This window comes from Saccopteryx leptura, unplaced genomic scaffold (genome assembly GCF_036850995.1).
Source record: "Saccopteryx leptura isolate mSacLep1 unplaced genomic scaffold, mSacLep1_pri_phased_curated manual_scaffold_52, whole genome shotgun sequence".
NCBI classification, from domain to species: Eukaryota; Metazoa; Chordata; class Mammalia; order Chiroptera; family Emballonuridae; genus Saccopteryx; species Saccopteryx leptura.
In genome coordinates, this window is record NW_027095734.1 from 80,812 (window position 1) to 89,340 (window position 8,529).

Consider the following 8,529-nt stretch of genomic DNA (forward strand, 5'->3'; position numbering starts at 1 on the left):
TATGTAAACTAGAATACCCAACTGTTAAGAAAATAAGTTTATAAAATTGTGTGTGTTTTTTTAGTTTACTACCCTGACCCTTATAAGGACTTAATGTTGTAAAGCTCTATAGGTCAAAAAAGAGGGTTAGCATCTCTTTGCCAGCTGGGAAGCCACAAAATAGTAACTACATTTTGACCATTCCTTATTTTTCTCTGAAAATCAGTAGTTCATTAGGAATAGTAGTTTATAATCTCTTATTGTAAATCGTACTAAATTTGTACTAATAGTAAAGCATATGGAATTGTATAGTCTGTCAAATACAAAGATGTTAAAATTTTAGTTTAATATTAGGGAATATATAATAATTCAGTAATTGTTAATTGTTCAATGTTAGGTCACAAAACCCAGAGTAACAAAATATTACTTTTTTGATTGGCTTAATGGAAGAATTCTTAACATAATTGGTAGGAAAGAGAACTCTAGAGACATAATCCTGAACCTCCACCTAATTTACCACCCTAGATCAAACTCAGACCCTCCACACTGGCAGGGGTCCCCAAACGTTTTACGCAGAGGGCCAGTTCACTGTCCCTCAGACCGTTGGAGGGCCGCCACATACAGTGTCCTCTCACTGACCACCAATGAAAGAGGTAGCCCTTCCGGAAGTGCGGTGGGGGCCAGATAAATGGCCTCAGGGGGCCACATGTGGCCCGTGGGCCATAGTTTGGGGATGCCTGCTCCACAGTCTCCAACCACCTACCACCACAGATCAAATCTTTTGTTCCTTGGTTTAATAGGCTTCTTTAAATACAGGATTCCCAATTTTGCTCTCTTAGTCAAGCCCCTCAGTGGGATCTTCTGAGCATGGCTTTTAAGGTCTATAATGACCAAGCAAGTTAACAGAAAAGGCAAATAAAGCCCAAAAGAAGTCAGGAAATACCAACTTTTGGCTCCAGCACCCTAAGGGGCTTCATAGCATTTCATCAAGGCCCTGCTCCAGAGTGGAAAGAAAGGTCATTAAACTGAAGCCTGCCAGGCTTCCTGGCCCCACTGGTCGACACACCTGTGCTGTGAAAGAGGAATATGAGAAGGTAAGCTGCCCCCTTGCTCCATGGAGGGAGGGTTCAGTCTCTCTAGCCCTGCTCCAGCTACCTGTGACCTGACTTTGCCCAGCATGCTGGGAATTGCCACTAAGGCCCAAGGACATCATTCATGAGCCTAAGGTATTTCTTCCAAGTAGCAGATAAGCTAATCTCATTTCTTGTAAACACAAGGGCCATCTACTATGCCTTGCTTGAATATTTAAGTTTTATTTATCCCTCAAAGATCTCTACTATGGGTATTGGTCAGTTCTGATTTTTATTGCTTTATTTAATGTTTAGTTTAGTATCTCCTTTATTTCTCTTTATCTCAATGCCCCATGCCTATTATAGGCTGGGACCTGCTGCTAATTCCAGCTAGAAGTAGTGGTCACTAGGACTTAAACTTGAACTGCAAAATGTAGAAATGTAACACCTTTTCCCTAGTACTTGCAGGTTTTTATAGGTTACTCAGCAAACTATTCAAAGACTTTCCAAGAGGCACTTCTGCAGTACACCACCCAAGGACTATACTCCCACATAGACGGGTCACACACCATGATCCTGACCACTTCCACTACTGCCAAGTAGAAGGCATACCCACCTGGGTCCACCAAAGCCGGCTGAAGCTTGCAGTCCTAGCAGAGACACCTTGTGGACAGCGAAGACTGGCCTCACTAACCCTTGTAAGCTGACCACTGAGAAGGACAGCATGCCCTGCTTCAGCCACAAACCAGAAAGTTAACTGGTCCACACATGGCTAATGCCTAGGAGAAACTCACTAAGGACCTCCTTTTACTTAGACTTTGGCGAAGGAGGGGGGAAACTAAGGTCAAAGGAAAGCCAGAACAAGTTGTCTTAAAAGTTAATACTTGTACTACTATAAGTCCCTTAGTTAGAAGGGAAGCTACAAGTAAATGAAAATTATGTATGTGCTTATAGATACCACTATAGAATAACCTGTGAATATTGGTCATGTGTCCAATAGGCTACTTATGAAAAGGACACCTCCAAAAAGCAATATATTTTATTTATTTATTTTTTTATTTTATTTTTTTTTTAAATAAATTTTTATTAATGGTAATGGGATGACATTAATAAATCAGGGTACATATATTCAAAGAAACATGTCTAGGTTATTTTGTCATTAAATTATGTTGCATACCCTTGCCCAAAGTCTGATTGTCCTTCGCCACCCTCTATCTAGTTCTCTGTGCCCCTCCACCCCTCCCCTAACTCTCCCCCTGTCCTCCCTCCCCCCACCCCTGGTAACCACCACACTCTTGCCATGTCTCTTAGTCTCATTTTTATGTTCCACCAATGTATGGAATCATGTAGTTCTTGTTTTTTTATGATTTACTTATTTCACTCCTTATAATGTTATCAAGATCCCACCATTTTGCTGTAAATGATCTGATGTCATCATTTCTTATGGCTGAGTAGTATTGCATAGTGTATATGTGCCACATCTTCTTTATCCAGTCTTCTATTGAAGGGCTTTTTGGTTGTTTCCATGTCTTGGCCACTGTGAACAGTGCTGCAATAAACATGGGGCTACATGTGTCTTCACGTATCAATGTTTCTGAGGTTTTGGGGTATATACCCAGTAGAGGGATTGCTGGGTCATAAGGTAGTTCTATTTGCAGTTTTTTGAGGAACCACCATACTTTCCTCCATAATGGTTGTACTACTTTACAGTCCCCACCAACAGTGAATGAGGTTCCTCAAAAAGCAATATATTTTTAAAGAGGATTACTTATTACTGATTGAGTCCTCACTGAAGATTGAGGTTTTTAGAAATTAAGAATTCTGATAAATTGGAAAGGGAATTGTATGGTTTTAATAATATAAGGTATAGAGGTACTTTTGAAAGGAAAAGAAAAAGTAAGTTGTTGTGAAAGCTAGTTATATATGAATAGTAAAGAAAGTTCATAAAAATTAAAGGTTTATGTAAGTTGCAAAAGGTTTGTACAAGTTGTAAGAAATTAGTACAGAGAAGAAAAATACAAGGCAGAAAAAAATTAGTACCAAAGTTCAATGATTTGAACTAGTAAGAAGAAAACGGGGGAATGTGACATCTTAGGATAAGTGGTGCAGGCCACCAGCCATGAAAACTGAGTACATCAGTACATGGCTGGAGGAAAAAAAAAAAAGATAAACAACCATTAGAAATGTAGCAATATTTTCCACAGAACTCTATGTACCCAACATCAAGGAAGCCCTACCCTAGAGACGTAGCTAAGAACAAGGTCAGCTAATGGCACCTCTCCTGCCCTTGTAAACATTGCTTGCTTGCTCAGCCTAGATAGCCACCCCATAAAAAGGAGCCATTTTAAAAGCTCGGGGCTGCAGTGTTCCCTTGCATGGGTTACCTGCAGTCCCTGCGCAGGTTTGCAATAAAACTTATAAAATTCACTTTGGGTTTGCTGTGGTCTGTCTCCTGGGATGTAACAGACATTATCAGGCAGAAAAGATGTTAACAATGGATAAACAAAAAGTTTAAGGACAATAAGAAAAAGTTTGGACCTCCATGGGTCCTAGGAAAAGAGATACCAACTGAAGAAGTAATAACAGATGTCACCCTGAGCTAGGCTTGGCCCCAGGCAGAGCAGGGGTGACAGCCCCAGGCAGGGAGAGGTTTTAGTCTTACTTCCCCGTGACCCTGGAGCACTGTGTAAGTATTACTGTTGCCGTGCCATGTGTAACAGTAATAGTCCGCCTCGTCCTCAGGCTGGAGCCCAGAGATGAGCAGGAGCCCTGCATTGGCCAAGGCATCTTTGGATCCAGAGAAGCGGCTGGGAACCTGGTGCCTTTGGTCCTTATCTGAGTCTTACTTGAACCTCAGGAGAAACCAGGGAGGGCTTTGTGGCTTCTGCTGGTGCCAGACTATATGGTAACCCTGAAAACAAAGCCACTGCTCAGGGTGCAGGTGAGTCTGGCTGATGCTCCAGGAGATGCAGAGAGGGAGGGTGGCTGAGTCAGCACAGGCTGGGACAGGGAACCTGCAGAGAAAGACACTTGTCAGTGATGGGGAGGGGACCAGGGAGAAGTTTCTCAGGAGAGTGAGCATGAGGAATGAGCTTGGGAAGAATGAGGCCTGGTCCTCAAGGCCTGTCCCACCTGCACAGTGAGAGAGGAGCAGGAGCAGGAGAGGCATTCCAGGCCATGGTGCTCACAGCCCTGCTGCAACCCTGGAGCTAAAGTTCTGTTGCCCAGGCTTCTTTTATCTTCTTCAGGCCTCAGTGAGGAGGGGCTGCTCACACAAATCTTGTTTTACCTTCCTGGAGAGTCTGCACCACACTGACCACCCCCTGCAGTTGAGCCTGGTTATTTACAGAAACTCAATCTGAGGCTGAGTATCCAGCTTCCCCCTGGGAGAGTTGGGATAGGAAGCAGCTGCGGGACCCTTTCACAGACCTGTGAGCCAGAGACGCTACCCCAGCCCAGGGGGCACAGCCCCTGAGTCCCCACCAGCAAAGGGCACCAATGCCTAAACAGTGTTAGACAGAGTTCAGGGGATTGCAAGAAGGGGGCACCATGAACCTGGGGGAGACCCACTGCGCCCCCTGCTTGCCCAGGGATCAAACTTCAAATATTTATGGAAATGATGGTAGAGATGCAGGTCTGAGAGCCAGGGTCACAGTATTCCTCCACCATCCATGGGCCACAACCCATGCTCTGTCCGAAGGTAACTGATATTAATAAACAGCCCCTTTCCATTGAGGGAATTCTTAAAACTACTGCGAGCAAGGGGGTGGAGAAGGTGAGCACTGCACTAGACAGGACAAGGGTGGTGAGAATGCAGAGGGCTCTGGGATCAAAGGCCTGAGTGGAACAGGGAGGACGTGACTGGCCATCTGGGTCTGAATCGGGAGTGAGGATCCTGTGGGGGGACAAACAAAGCCACCAAATATTCTGTGAAGATGTGAGGATTCTTATAAGTTTAGCAGAGTTTGCAAACACTTGGGGACATTAAATAGAATCAGTTTGGGGGTTGATGGTGGATCGTGCAGGTGTCTACTGCACTGGCCTGATGGTGGTAAAAGCCTCTGGGTGGGTCACAGGAAACTGTAGACAGACTGGACACAACTCTCTGTCCTCAGGAAGGGACTGAGATACATTTAGGACAACTTAGGTGTAATTTTCATATAATAACCTCCCTTAATTAAATGAGCAATGTGATAGTTAATAAATGTTCTGTTGCCGCAAAAGCAGTAACATGTCCCCTTTGAAGTCTTCCCTCCTGCCACCCAGTCCCAAATCCGGGCAATCCCTAATCTTCTTTATCAATTAAAATAGTTTTCATTGCACAGAATTTTAAATACATTGAATCTCATTTTTTCTTTTTTTTTTTTCTGATTTTCTTAATTTAGCATATTTCTGAGGTCTAGCCATGGTTTTGCATTTACTAGCTCTTCCTCACTAAACAGTGTCCCTCAGACCGCTATCCCACAGCGTGCGTACTCCATTGCTGACAGGCATTTGAATTGTGTCCACACTGGACTACAGTATAAATAAACAACACTCATGCTATGTGTTGCTATTATGTCTATTATGAACCTAAAGGTTTAATATGTTCATTAGTGAATATAAATATTAATATATAAATTCATATATGTTATAAATAAGAAATGTTGCTATACATATTTGTGGACAAGTCTTTGCATGGACATGCACTTTAAATCTTGTGGGTAAAAGCAACAGCTGAATTATAAGGGAGCATACATTTAAGTTTATTAAAAACTGTTGTACTATATATTTTAATTTATCTATTGAATTAGAGAGAGAAAAAGAGAGAGAGAGACAAAAGCATCCTTCTGTTCCTGTATGGGCCCTGACCACGGGTCTAACCCTCAACCTTGGCGAATAAGGATGGTGTGATAACCAATCACACAAACTGTCTGGCCAGGGCGTGTTTTCTAAAGCAGTTTATTAATTTCACATTCCAACCTGAGAATTCTTAGGCCACATCTCCTCTCAAACCTGGTCTGATCAAAATTTTATTTTTGCAAATTCTCATACACGAGTAGTGAATGTTTTGTTTTCATTTCTATTTCCATATTATGAAATTATTCTAAACATCTTGTCATGTCCTTATTTGCCATCATATATCATCTTTGGTGAAGTTTTGCCCAGATTTAAGTAAATTGCCTTCTAAGTATCAACTTGTAGGAGTTTTTTTATATATTATTGATACAAGCCCTGTATCAGAGATTCGGCTTACATACACTATATATCCTACAAGTCTCTCAGATGCCTTATGATCACCTTAACAGTACCCTTCAAAGAGTGGGGGATGAAGTCTAATTTATCAATTACATTTTTATATAAGGTGCATAGTATCTCATTGTAGTTGTAATTTTCTTTGTGCTGATAATTTATATTGTTAACGAGCTTTTTCTTCAGTTGATTATTGACCATTTATAAATGTCCTTATATGAACTGTTTGTTAAAATCTTTAGCCCATTTTAATGTGTCATTTGTCTTTTTATATAAAACTGCAGTAATCTTTAAAGTTCTTTTTTACTTAAACTATTTTATTAACATGGTTGTTGTATTTTAACATGTGCACATACCTTTGCACACTTGAATGACTGCCTGCAGAAAGAGATTTTATATGCCCAAGTTGAAAAATAAAAATTTAAAAAGATTCTGTGGGCTTATATTATTCTAGACAATTATATCCACATTATTTACAAAACTTATTGCCATATCTGTCTCAAAGAAACATCATGAGAGGTACAAAATGAATCTTGGAGAAGTTCTGGCCTAGTAGTTCACTTGGTTAGAGTATAATGAAACATACCAAAGGTTACAGGTTTCAATCCCTGGTCAGGGCACATACAAGAAACAACCAATAAATGCATAAAAATGTGGAATAATGAATCAATGTTTCTCTCTCTTTCTCCTTTCCTCTTTCTCTCTAAAAATTTTTAAGAAAAATCTTGGGGAAATTTCAACAGTGAAATAAGAAAGCTCTCAATATGAGAAAGCTAACAGAATGAGGATTTTGCTGTGAATTTTGTTTGCAAAATACAGGAAGGTTTTCTCAATGGGCAGAAAGTGAAAAAGCAGGCTGCCTGACGTAGGCTTTTGCAGTCAATTTCCTACAGCGTTGTGTGGGCGTCATCGAGAAAATGTGTCGTCTTTCTCTGGAGTTGTTTCAGAGCTTTTTAATTTTTTTTATTTATTTTTATTTTTTTATTTTTTTTAAGATTTTATTTATTCATTATAGAGAGGGTGAGAGAGAGATGAGATGAGAGAGAAGCAAAAAGCATCAACTCCCATATGTGCCTTGACAGGCAAGCCCAGGGTTTTGAACCGGCAACCTCAGCGTTTCCAGGTGACGCTTTATCCACTGAGCCACCACAGGTCAGGCCTGTTTCAGAGTTTTTTTAATTGCATGGCCCTTACCCTCATCTCATGTTAAACGACCCATCTGAGGGAAGCCTCTACAAGTCTCCAGGGACAGAAGCTTCCCTGCTGTCTTTACACGACCAAAGCAGACTTGAGCTTGTTTCACAAAATGAGGTCGAGTCTCACTTTTTTCTCCTGATTTTGTTAGCCAAGCAAATCAAGGCTGTCACTCTGACTTCCTCAAAGGCAGCACCCACAGTGTAACCAGGCCAGAAGGTGGATCTGTGCCCCTGTATCACTATGTGGGCATGAAAGGTACATCCAGAATGACAAAGATGACTAGGAGCACAGAGTATGGCTCCGGGAGGAAGTCCTCTTCTGCAAGTCCTTCCAGTCCATTCTGAGGGTTTCCCCTGGGGCTACTGAACCATTCTCAGCACCATCAGAAAGGACTCCAAGAGCCTCCACAGTGGGCTTGTTTGGCATCACCACCAGCTGCTGGCCTTTACAAACAGATCCCAATTCCACCTTTCCAGAAACACAGTGCCCAAATCTGGTTCTAATTCCAATGGGCAGCCTGATCTGGTGCAGCAACTAGTTTAGTGAAGTTTGGCAGTTATTCAGATATGGAATAAATGGTAATCCAATGTAATAAGGAAAGAAATCTGATTGATTGATTTCTTTCTTTTTTTTTTTAAGTGAGTGGAGAAGGGGAGTTAGAGAGACTGACTCCACATAAGACAGAGTGAGATTTACCTGGCAACTCTGTCTGGGGCGATGTTGAATCTACTGAGCTATCCTCAGCATCTGGGTGAGGCTCTACCAATCAAGCTATGGTTGTGGGAGGGAAAGAGGGAGTGAAAGAGGGAGAGGGAGGAAAAGAGAACAGAAGGTTGCTCCTCACATGTGCCCTGAACTGGGATTGAACCTGGGACTTTTGAAGCTTTGTGCTGGCACTCTATTCCTGAGCTAGCTGGCCAGGATCAATGAATTTGTTTTAAATAGAAACCAGCTCATAAAACTGAAATAAGAAGACTAAAAGACACTCGGTCATCTATCTCTTTTCAGGAACTGGCTGAAACCAAACTGTGGGCGCTGCACCTTGCTTTCC